This window comes from Hyla sarda, chromosome 1, assembly GCF_029499605.1.
Source record: "Hyla sarda isolate aHylSar1 chromosome 1, aHylSar1.hap1, whole genome shotgun sequence".
NCBI classification, from domain to species: Eukaryota; Metazoa; Chordata; class Amphibia; order Anura; family Hylidae; genus Hyla; species Hyla sarda.
Window position 1 is genome coordinate 396,536,008 of NC_079189.1, and position 21,136 is coordinate 396,557,143.

Genomic DNA, 21,136 nt, shown 5'->3' on the forward strand with positions numbered 1-21,136 from the left:
TGCAGGCATTATATTCAAGGATGGAATCACCTGATCTGGTGATCATTAAAATGGTGGCTGGAGGTCTTCTCACCTGCCTCCTCCGCTCTCCTAGGGTCCCGTTCATCAGAAAAAGGCTCATGCATGGAAATTGCTGGGTGTCCTATGGTTGCCTTGGTAACTGTACCCCCCAGCATCAGTTGTCTCTCTCCGCACCGCATTATGCAGATCGTGCAGGAGAGCAGCTTTGGACACTTAAATAAACCTCATGTCATTTCCATATTGCTAACACTATTTTTCACACACAAATAAAATAAATGAGTCAAACAAGTTAAATGGTTTAAAAAGGGGAACTTTATTTATTATATATAAAAATGTTTGTGTCGGGGATTTTTTGTAACCTCCATCACTCACAAAGAGCGTACAGTAACTAATACTCAGGACAGGAAAAACCTCCAGAGGGGAGGAAACCTGTAGGGAATCCATGGCTACTGTATTGCCCTTCCTCTGGGCATACTAAAGGAGGTTACCTCTAGAATTTGGGCAAATGTGTCTGTGTATGTGCGTGATTCGAGGGGCTGTGCCTTCATCCAAATTCTTCTGGAATAGGTCTGGAAATCTACGTCTTCATCCAACGTCTTGCTGTAGGTCCGGAAATGCTACTCCACATCCTGGAAATAGTGCATCTAAGATAGGAAAACAAAAGATGGATTATCTACATGTTTACTATAGAAAAGCACATTGAACTGCACTAAAGACCTTTTGGCACAACAATGTGACACTTACCAGTCACAGTAGTGTATGTGACTTTGCATTCTCGGCCCCTACAGTGTCCAGCATCAGCCCCTCACTGATGAAGAATGAGCAGGAGCAGTGTTATATCTGCTCAGTGCTGCTCTCTGGTGGACAATGGTTATGACATCACATGTGTGACACGCTGTTACCTCCTGGGAGTTCTATTTCAGTAGTGCTGCTCTCTGATTGGCTGAAAAACAAAAAAGCTTTCTAATATATTCTGTATTACTGTTATCTAAGGGATTTGGGGCAATTTTTTATTAAAATGGCGCTACTCCCTGTGGGTGCAATATACTTGTTTCTCCTAACCAGACGCTCAGTATTTGTAATATAATTTGGTGGCCCCAACAGCCTTGGCCCATAGGTTTCTTACACAGATCAGTGCGGCTCTGGCAGGCTCAATGAGCAGCGCTGGCTGCCAAGACGTCTGACGAGTGACATCCCTGATGTGGTCTGGAGCAAAGGATGTCACTCGTCAGACAGCCCGGCAGCCACTGATTTAAAGTGGTCGTGGCTCCTGCTGCCAGTTCAAGATCAGACACCATGGTCCTAGATTGACATACATCACCACTGATCCCCTGTGGCTGTCCACCTGTTGCAAAACTACAACTCCCAGCATGCCCTGGGCATGCTTGGAGTTGTAGCTTTGCAACAGCTGGACAGACGTCTGTCGAAAGGAGGGGGGGGGGGGGGCACCAAAAATATAGCAATGTGGGCTTTGAAAAACACCACACATAAATCGTGTTTAATCCCAGCCTAAGCCTAGGAGCAGATGCAATTCTTGTTTGATAGTTTTGGGGTTTTTTTTGCCCACAAAAAAACAAAACACTAAAAAATGCCCCCTCATTTCTTTACTCTGCCATCTTTGTGGCATGTTTGCTAAAAACACCGGGGAAGAAGGGGAGTTTATCAAAACCTGTGAAGAGGGAAGTGGACCAGTTGCCCAAAGCAACCAATCAGATTGCTTCTTTCATTTTTAAAAAGGCCTCTGAAAAGTGAAAGAAGCGATCTGATTGGTTGATATTGGCAACTGGTCAACTTTACCTCTGCACAGGTTTACATACATCTCCCCCAATGTGTATTATTATTATTATTTTCCCACTGGCTTTTCTCATTATGAGTCATGTGATTCTTTCATCATGTGACTCAAGGATTTCTATTAAAAACATTGGGAAGAAAAACACCAAAACTTCATAAAAAAAAAAAAATGCTCTCGACATCCCACAGATTTGATACGACCCCTCCCATAGACTTGAATTGAGGGGCGTGCGTGACGTCACACGGGCGCAGAGTCGTGACCTCATGCTCTTTCGCACATGTGGTCGGGATCCGAAGCCTCCGGCGTTGCCGGAAGCCGTTGAGGTGGGTGCTGCAGCTGAGATCCCGGTGGTCCCCAGCAGCGGGACCCCCGCGATCTGACATCTTATCCCCTATTCTTTGGATAGGAGATAAGATGTCTAGGGGCGGACTCTGGTACCATCTAGACCCGAGACCCCGCACCGGCCAAATAGTAGCCAAGACCCCGCAAGGCCAAATCCTCTGGAAGGGATGATCCACATCTGGGACTTAACCGGAACACAATCTACTTGTCCCTCAAGAAATTCCACTTGTCCTAATAAATAAAATAATTTCAATCAAAATAGTACGAAAATAGGGTCTTTATTAGTTTCTGCACTTTCATTTTTTTCCTCTTCGTCCTATAATAGCTATAACCCTTATTTTTCCATCTACAGACAAATATGAGGCTTGTTTTTTGCGGGGAAGTATACTTTGTAATGACACCTTTAATTTTTCCATAACTTATGCTCTGAAACAAAAACAAAAATTATTTGTGAGGTGAAATTGAAAAAAAAATGCAAATTTAGAAGTTTTCTTTTTTCGCCATTCACCTTGTGGTCAAATTTACATATTATTTTGATACTTTACGTCGTCCTGATTACACCAATACCAAATTTTTTTTTTTTTGTTTTTAACTTTTTAATTTAAAAAAGAAAATCCCTGACCCCTATAATATTTAAATTTTTCCGTATACTGGGCTGTATGAGGGCTAATTTTTTGGGCCGTAATATGCTGTTTGTATCGGTACCATTTTGGTATTGATCGGACTTTTTGAACACTTTTTTACTTCATTTTTTCTGGGATATGATGTTATAAACATAAAAAAAGCAATTATGTGAGTTGGTATATTTTTTTTTTACATTAACACCATTTACCTTACGGGATATAATGTAATTTTTTAATAGTTCAGTCAATTATGCACATGCCAATACCAAATGTGTTTATTTTTATTATGTTTACATATTTTTATATGGAAAATGGGGGTGATATGAACTTTTAGGGTACGTTCACACGGCCGGATTTATTTGAGGGTTTCCCTCTGCGTATTTGAAAGGGGGCAGGCTCTTCTCAGCTGTCCGCAGCAGCTTTTCTGAGGCGGAATTTACGGTTCGGAAAATCCCCCGCAAGCCCCATTGAAATCAGAAGGATATGCGGCGGATTTTCCGCAACGGAAATTCCGCCGCGGAAAATCTGCTGCGGACAGCAGAGAAGAGACCGACCCCTTTTTAAATACGCAGCAGGAAACCTGTGAATAAATCCGCCCTTGTGAACGTATCTCTAATATGGAAGGGGTTATTGGTTGTTTTTAAACTTTTATTAAACTTTTTTTTTTATACACTTTTTTAGGAGGAATCATTTAGATTCCTCATACAAATAAATGCAGTTCTATTGAACTCCATTTGACTCTGTGTTTATTTGGTTGAGCCTGCTCAAGGCAGGCTCAATCAAATGCAGATCTATGGGGCCAGCCACGGTGCAGAGGTAAGCCCTCCGGCTACCTCCACAGGGGATCGCCCCCCGCGATCGCGGTTCGGATAGCAGCTTAATGTTCCCCGTGTGGTGCGGTAAGTATTACTTACCCCTCCACGATGCTCCGGGGTGCCCTCCGGGTCCAGCGCTGGTCTTCCGGTGTCTTCTCGGCCCTCTCCGATGATGTCAATACGCTGCTGCGCACATCATCCAATAGGAATGGCGTACGCAGCGGCGTAATGACGTCGCTACGCAGGCCCAGTAAGGCCTTGCGGAAGACAGCAGAGGACCGGAGAAGACCAGGAGAGCCCAGCGAAGGCCCGGGGTCACCATCGGGAGCGGCGGGGACAGGTGAGTACAGCTTCCTATACTTTACATTGCACGAATCCCTCAACATACGATGGATTCGACAAACGATGGCTCCTTTGGAACGAATTACCATCATATGTTGAGGGACCATTGTATGACATATTACACGATGTATACAGGTATATATGAGATCACACGCTGTATACAGGTATATATTAGGTATCACACGCTGTATACAGGTATATATGAGGTATCACACAATGTATACATAAGAAAAACAATAAAGGATATGGTATTAAATGATTGTGCTAAAAAAAACTGTTTTACAGGCTCTTTGCACTTATACGATCGCAATGCTTGCGCTAAACGTGTTATCGGCACAAATGTCGCATTTATAATGAGGTGGCCCGCCTTCTAGCGCTTATATACTATCCGGGTGCAGCGATTGCAAATTTTTTTTGTGTTTTGATTGATTTTTTTTGGGAGGATTATTATGTAAATACGATGTATACAGGTAAATATGAGGTATCAAACGATGTATACAGGTATATATGAGGTATCACACGATGTATACAGGTATATATGTAAGGTATTACACAATGTATTCAGGTATATATGAGGTATCACACAATGTATGCCTGGTTTTTCCTTGGTAATCCTAATCCCGACCTCCTATCCTGACCTCCTATCCCGTCCTCGTATCCCGATCTCCTATCTCCCCGTCCTCCTATCCCGACCTCCTATCCCGACCTCCTATCCCGTTCTCGTATCCCGTTCTCGTATCCCGTTCTCGTATCCCGATCTCCTATCTCGAAGAAGCTTGCGAGGAAAAAAACCTTTGGAAATGGCGCTGCGGCCTCCTTGGAAATGAAGGAGATGGACTGGATATATATTGGAAAAGGTTCGCAGTGGAACCACTTTTATTAACCCCTTAAGGACACATGACGTATGCGTACGTCTCCGCACCCTGGGCTTTAAGGACCCATGACGTATGAGTACGTCATGGCGTTTTCCGGTCTCTGCCGCTCACCGGACGGAGATCGGAACGGCATGCCTGCTGAAATCCTTCAGCAGGCATGCCGTGCAAATGCCGAAGGGGGTCCCGGGACCCCCGCATGTCGGCGATCGCCGGAGATCGCTTGCGAAATCACGCAAGTGATCTTCGGCGATTCGGGTCACTTGTGACCCGATGACCCGCAAATACAAGGTGATCAGCGGTGTACAATACACCGCCAATCACCTGCCGTTGCTGGGGAGCGGTGACAATACTATCACCGCCCCAGCAACGCTGCTATTGGCTGGCGATTGTCCAGCCAATAGCAGAGCGGCAGAGGAGGGGTTAACGGTCCTTCCCGCCGCTGTACCCGCTCTCTGTGTTCAGTCAGTGGGTGCAGCAGCAGGAAGAGGACTGTTGATTCCCCCCTCGGAGCTCTGGAGCCCCCTCAGTAGCCGTTAGAATAGGGACAGATGCTTGCAGGGACGGGTAGGTGTAAAAAAAATATAATAAAGTAAAAAAAAGTACCCCCCCCCCTGACCCCCTAATAGGTGCCCAAGGGTCCTATTAGGGTTTGATACCTGACCCCGGGCCCTTTTTTTTTTTGGCCACAGCTTTTTTTTTTTTTTTTTTATAATAACGGTGTGTGGTTGATAATCACATAACGTTATATACTGTGATACACCAAGCACCACATACACACTTCCCCGCCCCTCCCCCCGCCACCGTCGAAAAAAGGCGATGGCTCGCCGGGCTTTTTTAGCCTCCGACTCCGAATCTGCCAGTGAGGACGAGGAAGATGCTTCTTTTTTGTGTTCTTCCTCTCCCTCCTCATCATCTAGCAGTGATGATGAGCCCCCTGCTCAGCGGCGGAGACGCCGCCAGACGAGGCCACGCACCCCCCATGAGAGTGACCCAGTGGCCGACACTAGTACGAGTGACAATGCCGCTCGTAATAGGAGTCCGGCCCCCCAGACAAGTGCACCGGAGCCCCCTTCCGATGACCCTGTCTGGAGCCCCCCAGAGGGTTATTAGCCACGGATTCCTGAGTTTGTTGGCGACTCAGGAATCCGGATTGACCATGCTGGATTCACTGATCTGGACTTTAAGTTTTTTTTCAGTGACAGCCTGGTCAATCACATGGTGGAGCAAACGAACTTGTATGCCCAGCAGTTCATTGCCCACCACCCAGATTCCTTTTTGGCCAGGCCCAATGAATGGCGCGCCATTGATGCAGCGGAAATGAGGATATTTTGGGGCCTCTCGCTGCATATGGGCCCGGTCAAAAAACCAAGTGCTCATCATTACTGGAGCGGGGACGTCCTCTACCAGACCCCGCTTTACAGTATGGCGATGACACGGAAGCGGTTCGAGGCGATTCGGAAATGCCTGCATTATGCAGATAATGCGGCATGTCCACCCCGAGGTGATCCTGCCCATGACCGGCTTTACAAAGTGAGGCCGGTCATTGATCACTTTGGGGCCAAATTTTTGGAGGCCTACGTACTGCTCAGGGACCTCTCTGTAGATCAGTCTCTCATCAGTTTTAAGGGGAGACTCATCTTCCACCAGTATATTCCCTCGAAGCGGGCGCGGTATGGCGTGAAACTCTGCAAACTTTGTGAGAGTACCTCCGGGTACACTTACAAGTTTAGAGTATATGAGGGACGAGATTCCATTGAACCCCCAGAATGTCCCCCCACTCTGGGTGTTAGCGGGAAACTCGTTTGGGACCTTTTGCACCCATTGCTGGATAAGGGTTTCCACGTGTACGTTGATAACTTTTATACCAGCATCCCTTTGTTCAAATCCCTTTCCGCCAGATCCACGTCCGCTTGTGGTACCGTGCAGAGGAAACAGAGAGGCCTCCCTCTAAATTTGGTCCAGACGCCTATCCCCAAGGGTGAGTCCTGTGCCCTCACCCATGATAACCTGTTGTTGGTGAAGTATAAGGATAAGAGGGATGTCCTTATGCTCACCACTATTCATGGGAACGGCAGCACCCCTGTCCCTGTGAGAGGTACCGTTGGACCGGTCCTCAAGCCTGATTGTATTCTGGACTACAATCGGTATATGGGGGGAGTTGATCTCTCAGATCAAGTCCTCAAGCCATATAACGCCATGCGGAAAACACGGGCATGGTACAAAAAAGTTGCGGTCTACTTGGTACAGGTTGCCATTTACAATGCTTTTGTACTATCCCAGTACACTGGCAACAAAGGGACATTCCTCCAGTACCAAGAAGTCCTAAGGTTCCTGATCTTTGCTGACCGGGAAAGATCAGGCCGGACTTCCCAAGGGTCTGGAGTTATATGCTCCAGGATCGTCCCAGGCCAACACTTTCCAGGTGAGGTCCCCCACACTGGAAAGAACAGGTGAGGTCCCCCACACAGAAAAGATGCAGTGTGTGTTTCAGGAAGGGGATTCGGAAGGACACCGCATATCAATGTGACTCTTGCCCAGATAATCCGGGCCTCTGCATAAACTGCTTTAGGGAGTATAACACTTCCATGGAGCCCTACATTTTCCCTTTTCAGTTTAATTTTCCATAATTTGACCAATGTACCAAGTCCAGAGTGCATTCCAAAATTTAACCCCCATAAATCACTAAATTGCCCAAAAAAACCTGATAAGACCTCTGGGGGGTGTTTTTTCAAAAATGGGTCATAGGTCACTGAGTCACTATCATCGGGGACTTTTTTATGTTGCCTCAAATGCGCAGCGCTCTCTCTCCACCTGAGCGGGGGCGCATTTGAGGCAACAGGTTAGGGACGGCCACACACATCACATTCCCAGAATGATGATTCAGAGCATAGGGTTTGGGGTGGGCATATGTTTTTTTAAGTTTTGGCTATGCTCTAGGTCATCATTCTGGGAACATATCCTATTTTATTATGTTTTATAATTTTCTGGCCCACTGTACCCCACCTGTCTACCCCAGTTACGGCCCGTTGTCCCCCATAGTGTTCCCCTATTTTAGGGCTCAGTGCTGGCCCCATTAACGCTCCTTGAGGGGGGGTCCCACATCCTGGCTCCATATCAAGCTCAAGGTCCCTGACTGCGCTCCCACTCAAGCAAGACCTGCTGTGCACCCGCCAAGCCAAAATCATCAAAAAATAAGGTATGTCCTTACTCCAAAGAAATGTATTTACAAATTGTGGGGGGTCTTTTCTGCTATTAAACCTTGTAAAAATGTAAAATTTGGGGGGAAACACACATTTTAGTGAAATTTTTTTTTTTTTACATATGCAAAAGTCGTGAAACCCCTGTGGGGTATTAAGGCTTACTTTACCCCTTGTTACATTCCTCAAGGGGTCTAGTTTCCAAAATGGTATGCCATGTGTTTTTTTTTTTTGCTGTCCTGGCACCATAGGGGCTTCCTAAATGCGACATGCCCCCCGAGCAAAATTTGCTTTCAAAAAGCAAAATATGACTCCTTCTCTTCTGAGCATTGTAGTTTGCCCGCAGTGCGCTTCAGGTCAACTTATGGGGTACTTCCATACTCAGAAGAGATGGGGTTACAAATTTTGTGGGGTCTTTTCTGCTATTAAACCTTGCAAAAATGTGAAATTTGGGGGGAAGCACACATTTTTGTGAAAAACAATTTTTTTTTTACATATGCAAAAGTCGTGAAACACCTGTGGGGTATTAAGGCTCACTTAATTCCTTTTTACGTTCCTCAAGGGGTCTAGTTTCCAAAAAGGTATGGCATGTGTTTTTTTTTTTTTTTTTGCTGTTCTGGCACCATAGGGGCTTCCTAAATGCAACATGCCCCCCAAAAACCATTTCAGAAAAACATACTCTCCAAAATCCCCTTGTCGCTCTTTAGGCTTCTGAGCCCTCTACTGCGCTCGCTGAACACTTTACATAGACATATGAGGTATGTGCTTACTCGAGAGAAATTGGGCTACAAATATAAATTTTCTCTTTTTACCCCTTGTAAAAATAGAAAAATTGGGTCTAAAAGAACATGCGAGTGTAAAAAATGAAGATTGTGAATTATCTCCTTCACTTTGCTGCTATTCCTGTGAAACACCTAAAGGGTTAAAATGCTGACTGAATGTAATTTTGAATACTTTGTGGGGGGGGGGGGGTGCAGTTTTTATAATGGGGTCATTTGTGGGGTATTTCTAATATGAAGACCCTTCAAATCCACTTCAAACTTGAACTAGTCCCTGAAAAATAGTGAGTTTGAAAATTTTGTAAAAAATAGGAAAATTGCTGCTGAACTTTGAAGCCCTCTGGTGTCTTCCAAAAGTAAAAACTCGTCAATTTTATGATGCAAACTGTCACGATTCAGCTTACAGGTAGTGGATCCTCTGTGTCAGCGAGGGATTGGCGTGGACCGTGCTAGTGGACCGGTTCTAAGAGGCTACTGGTGTTCACCAGAGCCCGCCGCAAAGCGGGATGGTCTTGCTGCGGCAGTAGCAACCAGGTCGTATCCAGTAGCAACGGCTCAACCTCGCTGACTGCTGAGAAGGCGTGGGACAGAAGGACTAGGCAGAGGCAAGGTCAGACGTAGCAGAAGATCGGGGCAGGCGGCAAGGTTCGTAGTCAAGATGGATAGCAGAAGTTCAGGTAACACAGGCTTTGGACACACTAAACGCTTTCACTGGCACAAGGCAACAAGATCCGGCAAGGGAGTGCAGGGGCAGTGAGCAGATATAGTCTGGGAGCAGGTGGGAGCCAATTAAGCTAATTGGGCCAGGCACCAATCATTGGTGCACTGGCCCTTTAAGTCTCAGAGAGCTGGCGCGCGCGCGCCCTAGAGAGCGGAGCCGCGCGCGCCAGCACATGACAGCAGGGGACCGGGACGGGTAAGTGACCTGGGATGCGATTCGCGAGCGGACGCGTCCCGCTGTGCGAATCGCATCCCCAACGGCCATGACAGTGCAGCGCTCCCGGTCAGCGGGACTGACCGGGGCGCTGCAGGGAGAGAGACGCTGTGAGCGCTCCGGGGAGGAGCGGGGACCCGGAGCGCTAGGCGTAACAGTACCCCCCCCCTTAGGTCTCCCCTTTTCTTTGTCCGGTAACTGCCTCCCCTGGGATGAGGACACCGGGAAAGAATGGAGGGTTTCCTCAACGGCAGGCAGTACAGCAGGAGTGGGAATGGGGAGGGAGGGCAGAGGGCGAAGCCTGGCACGGGGCAGTGTGTCACCAGGACGGGGGCCATGAGGAGGCACTGAGGCTTGCCTGACGGGACTGGGAGGGGGGGAGAGGCACTTCCTATGGCAGGCAGAGTCCCAGTTCTTGATCTCCCCGGTGGTCCAATCAAGGGTGGGGGAATGAAGCCGGAGCCATGGCAGACCGAGGAGGACCTCAGAGGTACAGTTGGGTAGGACGAAGAGCTCAATCACTTCGCGATGGGGTCCGATACACATCAGGAGGGGTTCTGTGCGGTAACGCACAGTGCAATCCAGTCTGACTCCATTGACCGCGGAAATGTAGAGCGGCTTGACGAGACGGGTCACCGGGATGCGGAATTTATTCACAAAAGACTCCAAAATAAAATTCCCGGAGGCACCAGAGTCCAAGCAGGCCACGGCTGAGAGGGAGGAGTTGGCTGAAGGAGAAATCCGCACGGGCACCGTGAGACGTGGAGAAGCAGACTTAGAACCAAGAGACGCCACACCCACGTGAGCTGGGTGCGTGCGTGCGTTTCCCAGACGTGGAGGACGGATAGGGCAATCCACCAAGAAATGCTCGGTACTGGCACAGTACAGACAAAGATTTTCTTCCCTACGGCGATTCCTCTCTTCCTGGGTCAGGCGAGACCGATCCACTTGCATGGCCTCCTCGGCGGGAGGCCCAGGCGTAGACTGCAAAGGATGCTGTGGGAGAGGTGCCCAGAGATCTAAGTCTTTTTCCTGGCGGAGCTCTTGGTGTCGCTCAGAAAAACGCATGTCAATGCGGGTAGCCAAATGGATGAGTTCTTGCAGGTTGGCAGGAATCTCTCGTGCGGCCAGCACATCCTTGATGCGACTGGATAGGCCTTTTTTAAAGGTCGCGCAGAGACCCTCGTTATTCCATGATAACTCGGAAGCAAGAGTACGAAATTGGATGGCGTACTCGCCCACTGAAGAATTACCCTGGACCAGGTTCAACAGGGCAGTCTCGGCAGAAGAAGCTCGGGCTGGCTCCTCGAAGACACTCCGGACTTCAGCGAAGAAGGACTGGACTGTGGCTGTGGCAGGATCATTGCGGTCCCAGAGAGGTGTGGCCCAAGACAAGGCCTTTCCTGAAAGAAGGCTTACTACGAACGCCACCTTAGACCGTTCTGTAGGAAACAAGTCCGACAACATCTCCATATGCAGGGAACACTGAGACAAAAATCCACGGCAGAGTCTGGAGTCCCCATCAAATTTGTCCGGCAGGGACAAGCGGAGGCTAGGGGCGGCCACTCGCTGCGGAGGAGGTGCAGGAGCTGGCGGAGGAGATGGTTGCTGCTGTAGCAGAGGCAGAAGTTGCTGTAACGTGGCGGTCAACTGCGACAGCTGCTGTCCTTGTTGGGCAATTTGCTGCGATTGCTGAGCGACCACCGTGGTAAGATCAGCGAGACTTGGCAGCGGCACCTCAGCGGGATCCATGGCCGGATCTACTGTCACGATTCGGCTTACAGGTAGTGGATCCTCTGTGTCAGCGAGGGATTGGCGTGGACCGTGCTAGTGGACCGGTTCTAAGAGGCTACTGGTGTTCACCAGAGCCCGCCGCAAAGCGGGATGGTCTTGCTGCGGCAGTAGCAACCAGGTCGTATCCACTAGCAACGGCTCAACCTCGCTGACTGCTGAGAAGGCGTGGGACAGAAGGACTAGGCAGAGGCAAGGTCAGACGTAGCAGAAGATCGGGGCAGGCGGCAAGGTTCGTAGTCAAGATGGATAGCAGAAGTTCAGGTAACACAGGCTTTGGACACACTAAACGCTTTCACTGGCACAAGGCAACAAGATCCGGCAAGGGAGTGCAGGGGCAGTGAGCAGATATAGTCTGGGAGCAGGTGGGAGCCAATTAAGCTAATTGGGCCAGGCACCAATCATTGGTGCACTGGCCCTTTAAGTCTCAGAGAGCTGGCGCGCGCGCGCCCTAGAGAGCGGAGCCGCGCGCGCCAGCACATGACAGCAGGGGACCGGGACGGGTAAGTGACCTGGGATGCGATTCGCGAGCGGGCGCGTCCCGCTGTGCGAATCGCATCCCCAACGGCCATGACAGTGCAGCGCTCCCGGTCAGCGGGACTGACCGGGGCGCTGCAGGGAGAGAGACGCCGTGAGCGCTCCGGGGAGGAGCGGGGACCCGGAGCGCTAGGCGTAACACAAACATAAAGTAGACATATTGGAAATGTAAATAAAAAAACAAATTTGGGGATTTTTCACCAAGAAAGGATGCAAGTTACCACAAAATTTTACCACTATGTTAAAGTAGAATATGTCACGAAAAAACTATCTCGGAATCAGAATGATAACTAAAAGCATTCCAGAGTTATTAATGTTTAATCCTTTATATACAAGAGAAGAGAAGTCGCACTCACCCAGTTAGATGCAAAATTCAGATCCTTTTATTAAACACCAGCAGTGGATGACAGGATAAAAAGTCACTGACACGCGGGGAGCAAGGGCGCACGCCCTTAGACGCGGGGTATACAACAGGAGGCGACTAGTTTCGCGTCACAACACGACGCTTCTTCCGGCCAATAGGTATACGCCTACCTGCCGCAAATGACATGTATTTATATTGGTAAAAAGGGGGCGTGGTGACAAGTGAAAACATATAGTGGCAAGACCAAAACACCAAAACCAATTAAAAACATGTTGACAACATATACAATGTGGTACAAAATCACGGAGGTAAAAAGATTCACAAAAAGGCAGACAGATCCTGTCTGTCATTCATACCTATGGGCCCCATAGCATTGAGGCGTATGATCCAAAAGGCCTCGCAGCGCATTAGCAAGGTATGTTTATGAACACCGCTAGGTGTCGCTACTATTCTTTCAATGCCGGCAAACTTGAGCGCCTCTACTCCACCACCATGATGCTCAATCATATGGGTGATGAAGCGAGGCGCCCCCTTGCTGGTACGGAGTGAATAGAAATGCTCCCTTATACGTGTACATAATTTTCGTTTTGTCTTGCCTACATAGAAACGTCTACAAGGGCAAATCAAACAGTACACGACATGGGTAGACTTGCACGTGATCAACTGGTTAGTAAAGATGTTAACCCCTCCAAGCATAAAATTCCTTTTGGACAAATTATGATGGCAAAAATTGCAATTCTTGCAAGCGAAGTTGCCTTTGGGTAGCATCTGACTAAACCAGTGATCATTAACATCCTGAGTACTTTCTCTTTTGTTTTTCTTAATGACATCACCTATGGTGGTGGATCTTCTGAACGTAACAATAGGCTTTTCCTTTGCCAATTCACCCAGCTCTACATCATTTTCAAAATAGTACCAATTGTCAAGAATACTCTTCCTGACTAACTGATTGATGGGAGAATTCGCAAAGGAAAATACAAATCGTTTCTTGTTATTCCTATTTTTTCTTTTAGACACCAATAGATCCTTTCTGTTCTTGTTAAAGGCTTTTTTATAGGCACCCTCAATGATGTTCAGCGGGTAACCGCGCTCTTTTAGTCTTACTTTTAGTTCCTCTGCTTGTTCCATAAAGGTCTCATCCTTATTATTAACCCTTCTCAATCTCAAAAATTGACTATAGGGAATATTATCCCTCACATAACTCGAGTGAGAACTTTTATAATGTAGCAGTGTGTTTCTGGAAATGGCCTTTCTGAAACCTGTGGTCTGTAGTTCATTATCGGTAATGCTGAGCTTAACATCTAGAAATTCAATGTTCTTGCCTCCAAAGACATATGTAAATAACATATTTACACCATTGGCATTATTCAGATATTGGACGGAGTCCCGAAAGTCAACCTCAGATCCGTCCCAAATTATCAGGACGTCGTCCACGTACCTGAGATAATACACAATGTTATCAATAAATGGATTCGCTCTAGAGAAAACTGTCCTCTTTTCTAGCATAGTCAAGAAGACGTTGGCATATGTACAAGAGACAGGCGAGCCCATGGCCGTGCCATGGGCTTGCCTGTACCACTGTCCCTCGTGAAGAAAGTCATTATTGCTTAACAAAAATTCCAGGGAGTGACAGATGAAACCCCTGAAATTAGCGGACTTACTGGCATCTGCCAAAAAAGTGTCCATAGCATGTATGCCCGCACTATGCGGTATTCGGGTATACAAGCTTTCAATGTCTAGCGAGACTAGTTGATAGGAATCCTGAAAAGTAAAGTTATCAAAAGCATTGAGCAATTCACCTGTATCTTTAAGCAGTGTAGGGATGTGCCTGAGTAGGGGAGCCACCAACCATTCCAGATAGGACGACAGTGGCTGAGTAACGGAACCAATGCCAGCCACGATCGGCCGACCTTTCGGGTTGGAAGTGTTCTTATGTACTTTAGGGAGTGCGTACCATCTGGCTGGTTTTGGATTAATGGGTAATAACCTCTCAGCAATTTTTTGTGAGATAATCTGTTTTTCACAAAAATGTCTAAGAAGGGAGCGGAGGTGGTCGGTCGTCCTACCAGTGGGGTTACCTTTTAGTGTAGAATAAACCGACTTATCATGCAATTGGCGCTCAGTTTCGGCTTCATAAGCAGAAGCAGCGTAGCTTCAGAGTTTACCGAGCAAGATCAGGCTAATGTGGAATTATTATGTGACCTTATGGAAGGTGAGAGGGATTTGACAGAGAGGTCCGATAGTGTAGAAACACAATCTTTTTTTCAGGGAGGTAATAAATCTAATTTTTGTCCTCCCATCATTCCCGGGAGCAATGTGGACCTCTTTTGTAGAGCTGTCAAAAAGGATGTATCTGCCCTTGTTTATCCTCCGCCAGATAATAATTTAACCCCTGGTGAAAAAAGAGCCTTGAATTGGCTCAGTAAAAGAAAAGATCTACACATAACTAGAGCTTACAAGGGGGGAGCGGTGGTTGTCTGGAGTACTTCTGCTTATGAAGCCGAAACTGAGCGCCAGTTGCATGATAAGTCGGTTTATCCTACACTAAAAGGTAACCCCACTGGTAGGACGACCGACCACCTCCGCTCCCTTCTTAGACATTTTTGTGAAAAACAGATTATCTCACAAAAAACTGCTGAGAGGTTATTACCCATTAATCCAAAACCAGCCAGATGGTACGCACTCCCTAAAGTACATAAGAACACTTCCAACCCGAAAGGTCGGCCGATCATGGCTGGCATTGGTTCCGTTACTCAGCCACTGTCGTCCTATCTGGAATGGTTGGTGGCTCCCCTACTCAGGCACATCCCTACACTGCTTAAAGATACAGGTGAATTGCTCAATGCTTTTGATAACTTTACTTTTCAGGATTCCTATCAACTAGTCTCGCTAGACATTGAAAGCTTGTATACCCGAATACCGCATAGTGCGGGCATACATGCTATGGACACTTTTTTGGCAGATGCCAGTAAGTCCGCTAATTTCAGGGGTTTCATCTGTCACTCCCTGGAATTTTTGTTAAGCAATAATTACTTTCTTCATGAGGGACAGTGGTACAGGCAAGCCCATGGCACGGCCATGGGCTCGCCTGTCTCTTGTACATATGCCAACGTCTTCTTGACTATGCTAGAAAAGAGGACAGTTTTCTCTAGAGCGAATCCATTTATTGATAACATTGTGTATTATCTCAGGTACGTGGACGACGTCCTGATAATTTGAGACGGATCTGAGGTTGACTTTCGGGACTCCGTCCAATATCTGAATAATGCCAATGGTGTAAATATGTTATTTACATATGTCTTTGGAGGCAAGAACATTGAATTTCTAGATGTTAAGCTCAGCATTACCGATAATGAACTACAGACCACAGGTTTCAGAAAGGCCATTTCCAGAAACACACTGCTACATTATAAAAGTTCTCACCCAAGTTATGTGAGGGATAATATTCCCTATAGTCAATTTTTGAGATTGAGAAGGGTTAATAATAAGGATGAGACCTTTTATGGAACAAGCAGAGGAACTAAAAGTAAGACTAAAAGAGCGCGGTTACCCGCTGAACATCATTGAGGGTGCCTATAAAAAAGCCTTTAACAAGAACAGAAAGGATCTATTGGTGTCTAAAAGAAAAAATAGGAAAAACAAGAAACGATTTGTATTTTCCTTTGCGAATTCTCCCATCAATCAGTTAGTCAGGAAGAGTATTCTTGACAATTGGTACTATTTTGAAAATGATGTAGAGCTGGGTGAATTGGCAAAGGAAAAGCCTATTGTTACGTTTAGAAGATCCACCACCATAGGTGATGTCATTAAGAAAAACAAAAGAGAAAGTACTCAGGATGTTAATGATCACTGGTTTAGTCAGATGCTACCCAAAGGCAACTTCGCTTGCAAGAATTGCAATTTTTGCCATCATAATTTGTCCAAAAGGAATTTTATGCTTGGAGGGGTTAACATCTTTACTAACCAGTTGATCACATGCAAGTCTACCCATGTCGTGTACTGTTTGATTTGCCCTTGTAGACGTTTCTATGTAGGCAAGACAAAACGAAAATTATGTACACGTATAAGGGAGCATTTCTATTCACTCCGTACCGGCAAGGGGGCGCCTCGCTTCATCACCCATATGATTGAGCATCATGGTGGTGGAGTAGAGGCGCTCAAGTTTGCCGGCATTGAAAGAATAGTAGCGACACCTAGCGGTGTTGATAAACATACCTTGCTAATGCGCTGCGAGGCCTTTTGGATCATACGCCTCAATGCTATGGGGCCCATAGGTATGAATGACAGACAGGATCTGTCTGCCTTTTTGTGAATCTTTTTACCTCCATGATTTTGTACCACATTGTATATGTTGTCAACATGTTTTTAATTGGTTTTGGTGTTTTGGTCTTGCCACTATATGTTTTCACTTGTCACCACGCCCCCTTTTTACCAATATAAATACATGTCATTTGCGGCAGGTAGGCGTATACCTATTGGCCGGAAGAAGCGTCGTGTTGTGACGCGAAACTAGTCGCCTCCTGTTGTATACCCCGCGTCTAAGGGCGTGCGCCCTTGCTCCCCGCGTGTCAGTGACTTTTTATCCTGTCATCCACTGCTGGTGTTTAATAAAAGGATCTGAATTTTGCATCTAACTGGGTGAGTGCGACTTCTCTTCTCTTGTATATAAAGGATTATAGCTCTTAGTTTCATAGTCTGCACCACCTAGAGATATTTACTTATTTGGAGTCACTGCATCATCGGCCCGTTCTCTGTATATCTAAGGGCATTGTGGTTGTTGTAGTGCCGGTGCACCTGTGTTTCTCCTTCAATTGCCTTATTAATGTTTAAAGTGACAGTGGTCAGCTGTTCAAAAAATGGCCGAGTCCTAAGGTGTAAAATGGCTGGGTCCTTAAGGGGTTAAATCAAATAAAAAATATAAAACTGGGGATGATGCGTTTCGGGAGGTGCCCTCCCTTCCTCAGATCAGGATGCTTACAGTCAGATCAGTGAGCTTATTTATACACAAGAAAACCGCCAAGGTAAAGGTAAAATGGGCGTGGCTTGATGACATCATACAGGTTGACATACAATGGATGCTTTACATACTACAAATGCTTTTTCTAAATGTTTTATACACAAATATGAGGGGGAACACTTACATAAACGTATATATCATAATAGAATTAATTTAGAATAATTTAATTAATGTGTGCAGCCGGCGCAGGGTCGGAAGTGCGCGCCTGTCAGTGAGAACGAGCAGGCGGCGGCTTCCGGGAGCCTCCTGGCACCTAGTTACTAAGGACGCGTTGCTATGCGCGGTGGACACGTGACCGCGCATAGCCAATAGATGCCAGCGTGGATTGCTGATGTAAACCGTGCGATCCACACTACTGCAGCATAGCGAAGCTCGCAGACGCTGTCATAAGGCGGCTGAGAGCTTACTGAATGGGGGACAGACCATCACTAATAGTGGTTGCTCATAGCAAGTTACAACTGTACCAATAGGTACATTGTTGTCACTGGTGTGGATGTAGATTGGTAGATGGTGTGTGGATGAATGAGTAGGTATAGGGCCCGGGTTAGTTAGCGATGTGGTAGACGGGGAGGATAAATATATGGGGGAGCATATGACCCATCACTACAATATTAGGACAGTGTGGGCGCCGTAATAGGTAGTAAAAACTGGGCCCTACTGTTATACTATCCATAAATGGACATTAGTTTAATGGGCTGCTTAGACCAGAGGATACATAGTATACATAATACACATGATATTCAGACAATGCGGACACCATAATAGTTAATGAGAAGGGCCCTACATTTATACTATAAATGGATATTAGGTGAATAGGCTGCTTCGACCAGAGGATACATATTGCACATAATATACAATATTATTGTACGTGTGCACTCATAAATAAATATACAGATAACTTCATAGCAGTGGTAAAAACGAGATGTAGCAGAATATAAATATTAGTATAAATATTATGTTTGAAATTCATACATTTAAAGGAACAAGGGTTAATAAATGAGTTTGCATAAAACCGATAGAGGGTGATAAAATATATATATATATAAAGTATATGAATTCCAAGTAGTACAATAAATAAAGAAATAAATAAAATGGTCCCAAAAACTGCTAGAAAATATATAAAGTACAGAACTTCTAAAATATTAGGTGGATAAAAATGCACACACATGTATAAAACTGATATCAAGAATTGTATATGTGTAAAATATACAAATAAAATTAATAAAACAATTAAAATACAGACATGTCGGGGGTTCATGCCTAATGAGGATCACAGGGAGCATTCTATCAGTTCATTAAGGCCAGACGGAACTAGTGTTTTTAATTTATATATCCAGTAGTTCTCAGGTCTGCGAAGAGTATTGAACCGCTGAGGGTTGTCTCTGGGTACACTTTCAATTGGGGGTCACAGTAATAAATTTAAAATCCTGTTGGTGGTGCTCGGTCAGGTGCCTTGTTTTGTGATCCTTTCGTGTAGGCACCTGACCGTTCTCCCCACATACTGGGTCCCACAGGCACAATCCAGGAGATACACTACGTATTGTGTGGAACAGTTCAGGTGGGTGTTGATGGGGAAGGTTTCACCAGTCCTCCTGGAGACAAAAGACTTGGCACGGTGATTGATGCGAGCACAACACTTGCATCGCACATGGACACATCTGGACACTCCATTGATAGATAGGAAAGTAGTGTTGGAACAAGTTTTAGTTTTTAATCTACTGGGCGCTATGATGTTGCGTAGTGTCCTCACCCTCCTGAATGTAATGCCAGGTCTATTGGGAAGGGCTTCTTGCAGGAACGGGTCACTGAGGACAATGGGCCAGTGTTTTTGTAGAATCTCCTGGATCTGCCTGTGTTCCCCAGTGTAGGTGGTGATGAAATTTGTGGTCGACTTATTGTCAGAGTTAAGGGTGGTTTTGTTTACTAGACAGTCCCCCTGAGACAAACTACTGGCTCTTCTGAAGGACGCCTCCACAATGGATCTTGGTTATCTTATAGCTTTAAAATGATGTTTAAGAATCTTACTCTGGTCATTAAAATCTTGGTTGGAAGTGCAGTTCCGTCTAATTCGCTTAAACTGTCCATATGGGACATTAGTCAACCATTTCTTATAATGTGAACTACTAAAATCAAGATAACTGTTGCTATCGACTTAAAAAAAAAAAAGTTTTAGTCAAAAGTTTACTCAGACCATTATGGAAGACTATCACATCAAGAAATTCTGCATTGTCTCTATAAACATTTTGTGTGAATTGAAGACCCCAAGTATTATTATTAAGAACACATAAAAACTCCTCCAATAAAACCCGTGTGCCTTTCCAGATAAAAAATATATAATCAATAAAACATTTATAAAAAATGCAGTTCTGGAATAGGGGGTGGGGGTAAATGGTGGTTTTTTCAAAGAGACCCACAAATAGATTTGCAAAACTTGGTGCCACCCGAGACCCCATAGCGGTGCCAGTATGCTGCGCGTAGATGGTATTCTAGAATTGAAAGTAGTTATGTGTCAAGATAAACCGCAAACCCTTAAGGATAAAATCACACTGGATTTCATGTACACTAGGGTCATTCTTTAAAAATTGAGCAACTGCGTTGATACCTAGGTCATGATTAATAACAGTGTAGAGGGATGTAATGCCATAGTCACTAGAAAGTATTCATCCCTCCAATCTACATTTAAAATCGAAGAAATAAAATCCATGGTATCTTTTAAATATGACTCTAGGTTAAAAACATATTTGTGTAATAAAACATCAAGGTTGTGTGATAAATTGGAGGATATAGAGTTTATTCCAGAAATTATAGGGCGCCCGGGAGGGTTAGAGTTGTTCTTGTGTACGTTTGGCAGATAGTAGTAGAATATAGGAAGGGCTGGTTCTTTAATAAGTATAAAGTCTCTTTCTGATTTAGTTAGTATACCCAATCGAAAACCTTCAGCGATCAGATCTTTTGGTTTATTCGCATAAGTTCTAGTGGGGTCAGATAATAAATGTGATAAGATTTTGAGTCAGATAGCAGCCTATTCGCTTCGGTAATATAGTCTTTAGTATTTAAAATAACCATGCCCCCACCCTTATCAGCTGGTCGGATTACTATCTCGCTGTTATTCGCCAGGGATTGGATGCTCTGTTGCTCTTGTCTAGATAAATTATTAGTATATGATTTCTTGTTCTTAGTCATTTTCTCCAGACCCTGGGAGAGGATACTAGAAAAAGTTTCCAAGAAACTGCCCCTGGAATGTAGTGGGTAGAATACTGATTTGGGCTTGTTATTATTATGAATAAAGGTAGGATTGTCCAAGTTGTGGGGCCCTGCCAGTGTTGGCCCATCATTGGAGTCGCCTTTTAGTATAAAATGTCTTTTAATAGTTAATTTCCAAATAAAGTTGTTGATATCTAGAAATAAATCAAAGCTTTTGGCTCAGCTAGTGGGACAGAAGGAGAGGCCACGTCTAAGTATGTTAGTTTCAATGTCATTCATTACATATGATGACAGGTTAAATATTTTGACAGTATCTATACTACTGGAACCCTCAGTGTTTGGTGGATAGTCTTGTTTCTTTTTATCCTCCCTTCTCTGGCTCCTTTTTTTAATCCCCCCCCCCCCCCCCCCATGGATACTTTTCTCCACGATCTTTTCTTTTTTGGCCCAGTGGTTGTGCAATCTGGATGTGTTCCATGGGTGGGATGGTGTGGAGGGTCGAT

The 21,136-nt window shown here is 45.5% G+C and overlaps 1 long non-coding RNA gene across 5 annotated transcripts in view; it reads right to left on the minus strand.

Moving 5' to 3' along the window:
- Window positions 1-315: 315 nt before the first annotated feature.
- Window positions 316-21,136, minus strand: part of LOC130276846 (uncharacterized) — a 27,668-nt gene continuing 6,847 nt past the window's right edge. For 3 of the 5 annotated variants that reach the window (XR_008845264.1, XR_008845266.1, XR_008845265.1), the window contains one exon: window positions 316-665. This is a non-coding gene — a long non-coding RNA (uncharacterized LOC130276846). Of the gene's footprint in view, window positions 695-765; window positions 943-21,136 lie in introns of those variants that run through there. The other 2 variants (XR_008845262.1, XR_008845263.1) reach the window with 2 other exon arrangements.